General features: G+C 61.8%; 1 long non-coding RNA gene across 1 annotated transcript; it reads right to left on the bottom strand.

The window, feature by feature from the left end:
- Positions 1-1,629: 1,629 nt before the first annotated feature.
- Positions 1,630-3,208, bottom strand: LOC116438211. The gene is made up of 3 exons (XR_004237629.1): positions 2,576-3,208; positions 1,912-2,084; positions 1,630-1,719 (listed from the first exon to the last, which is right to left on the bottom strand). It is a non-coding gene; the product is annotated as an uncharacterized LOC116438211 (long non-coding RNA).
- Between the last annotated feature and the right edge of the window lies 1 nt (position 3,209).

The raw sequence follows: 3,209 nt of genomic DNA, 5'->3' as shown, positions 1-3,209 counted from the left end.
CGCCGCCGCCGCCGCCGCCGCCGCCGCCGCCGCCGCCTCCATCCCCGCCGCCGCCTCCATCCCCGCCGCCGGCCCTGCCGCCTCCATAGCGCCGCTGGGACGGAAGGGGCGGGCCCGGGGCGGGCCCGGGGCGGGCCCGGGGCGGGCCCGGGGCGGGCCCGGGGCGGGCCCGGGGCGGGCCCGGGGCGGGCCCGGGGCGGGCCCGGGGCGGGCCCCGGGCGGGCCCCGGGCGGGCCCGGGGCGGGCCCGGGGCGGGCCCGGGGCGGGCCCGGGGCGGGCCCGGGGCGGGCCCGGGGCGGGCCCGGGGCGGGCCCGGGGCGGGCCCGGGGCGGGCCCGGGGCGGGCCCGGGGCGGGCCCGGCCGTTCCTCCGTGGTGCGGCACCGTCCGGCCGAACCGAGAGTTCCCCCGCGGAGCCCCGTACTCCTGGTGCCCGTTCTCCCGCCGAGCAGGTCGGCTCCGGTGCCGGTCCGTGACGGGGGTCTCGGCTATCAGCGGTACAAAGTGTTTCACGCGCTCCCCCAAAAGTTTCGTCCTGAGGTGGTTTCCCTGTTTGTCGCCATGTTGAACCAACGGTTCGCACCACAGATGCCACAGGCCTGGTCAGCCTGGGGCAACTTCCCAGGGATCCTCCTCCATCGTGCACCACCTGTCTTGTATATTCTAATTATTTTATCATTATTCTTCCTTTTCTGTCCCATTATACTGTCTCTATGGAGATAAGCATAAGCAGATGGAATTCAGAGAGAGAATTTGGATAGCCAATGAATCCCCAAAAATTACTTATGATTTGGAAAAGGTGGAAGAATTGCATGACCAGCACATCCTTCTGGCTGGAATTGCAGGAAGCCAGCTGACTGATGCCTGGCCAGGTCATGCGCAGGAGGCTCCCCCAAAAGCTCTGACCACCTGGAAATCTGCATCCCACACCATATGGCATGCTCAGTATGTAAACTGGGGGAACGTAAAGGGAGGGGATACAAATAACAGCTGACCCAGCTGGCATCAACTGTCTTGCTTGTAGCCCCCCTGCCAGCCTGCTGTCAGGGCAGAAGCAGCTGGAACGCCCCTGGCAGGGCCAGCACTGCCCGGCAAAGCCATAACATCCGCGTACGATCAGCATTCTCCTCACCCTGAATGCAGAGCAGGGCACTACGCCTGCTCTCGGGAAGAAATGAACTCAACCCCAGCGCAAAGCAGGATGTCCAGTCAGGTCCAGCACAAACCTGACTGGACAGTGAGGGAGGCAAGCAACACTTCTTGGAAACCCCTTCCAGCCCACAGGATAGGGCTTTACTGAAATCCTGTGGTGTGTGCGCAGGGATGGGGGAGGGACTGGTTCCATGAGGCCAGGGGGCTGTGTCTCACACACAGGGTCAGCTGCAACAACACCGACTTGTATTTTGTTTCCTGGGAGAGCATCTGTGTTTCCCTGAGGCACTATCAGGAGTACATTTTACATTTCCCAGCACTGCTCTGCCAAGAAACTCTTCTCGAGGCCTGGTGCGTTAATATCACCCTCTGCGCTGGGTGTTGCTACAGCTCTTGACCTGTTTCTCCATGAACAGACTGGGGTTCTGCCCAAGGTGTTCCAAGCATGTCTCCCCAGCCCACCGAACACACTCTGCTCTGTGACTGGGGCAGGTCTCTCTGTGGTGACCAGGGGCAGGACTCCAAACGTTCTAGCAGGTCCCCAGGAATGAGGGAGATCCAAGACTGAGCTGTGAATTTTGAGGCCAAAGTGAAGTAGAGTCAGTAGTAGGTGGGTAGAGAAAACTTTGGGGGTAAGACTTGAGATAACGTGCAAGGGACAAGGAATGTTTTGGAGGAAAGCTGAGTTCCTCTGTAGGGGACAGAATGAACATTTGGAGATAAGACAGAGGTCACAGTGACACTCCCAGCATGAAACAGACCCCAAAGGAGGGGGTGGTCCGGCCGCTGGACTCGAAGCCTGGGACTGTTATGGATCCCATCCTCACTGACACCTGTCCTGCACCTTCCAGCACCAGACCAGACAAATGAGGCCTCTCCAGACTCCTCTTTGCCAACAAGGTGTGAGTAGCGTCTTTCGTGCTCTCAGAACACGCTGTTTGAAAAAACATATTGACATTTAATATATTTATAAAAATATTATGTCAGTATGTTTGTAAAAACGCAAGGAAAAATATTCACAGTCCACTAGAGCAGTGGCTTTTGTGGGGAGGAGGGACCCTGACCGTAAGGCATCACCCTGGGTAGTTTTGGAAAAAACCTGCTGCTAATTGTCTTAAAGAGGGCAAAGAGTGCTGGGCCAGGACTGGGTGGGGGGCACCAGGCTCAGGGAGGCGCAGGCCCGGGGAGGGAGGTGCTGTCCCAAACGTGGGCTCGTTCCCAGGGGCGCAGCCCCAGGTCACACACCGAGCTCAGGCACTGCTGGTTCACCCTGGATTTTCATCCTAGTTTGCACAAGGCAGGAGCTGGGTGCACACAAAAGCTGCTCGCCGACCATCAAAACTTTACACTGTTTATACATAGTACAAAGACATCAGCAGTAATTGGTTACAAATTACATCTCTTTTCTGTTAATTGGTACTCAACCCTCCGTTTGCTGGTTATATCTCCCTTCTCGCGCTGAGCAGTCCGAGGCACAGTTCATCCCTCCGTTTGCGCCTGCGGTCCGTTTTGGGTGGGTGCTGGCGGTCCCCAGGGCCGGCACGGCCCCGCCCGCCTCACGCCCGTGGCCCTCGCCCAGACAGCAAATTCCTCTTAGGATGGTCTTCCCTGTTCGTCAGAAGAGAAGAGGAGGTGAGCACCGGACGGCCCCAGTGCAGCCGCTGGATGACAACGGCCCGGCTGCAGCCGCCCCTGAGCGCCCGGCGCCAGAGCCCGCGCCCTGAGGGCCCCGAGCTCTGAGGGCCGGCGCTCTGAGGGGCCCGCGCCCCGAAGGGCCCCGGCTCTGAGGGGCCCGAGCTCTGAGGGGCCCCGGCTCTGAGGGTCCCGAGCTCTGAGGGGCCCCGGCTCTGAGGGTCCCGAGCTCTGAGGGGCCCCGGCTCTGAGGGGCCCGCGGTCTGAGGGGCCCCGGCTCTGAGGGGCCCGGGCTCTGAGGGGCCCCGAGCCCTGAGGGGCCCCGAGCTCTGAGGGGCCCCGAGCCCGCCGGCCCCACGGTCACGTGCAGTGGCGAACACGTGATCGGTGTGGGCGGGGTCTCGGGGGCGGGTCCGCGCAGGCGCAG

The sequence above is a fragment of the Corvus moneduloides genome, chromosome Z (genome assembly GCF_009650955.1).
Source record: "Corvus moneduloides isolate bCorMon1 chromosome Z, bCorMon1.pri, whole genome shotgun sequence".
Lineage (NCBI taxonomy): Eukaryota > Metazoa > Chordata > Aves > Passeriformes > Corvidae > Corvus > Corvus moneduloides.
This window is presented reverse-complemented; position numbering and strand designations above follow the sequence as displayed.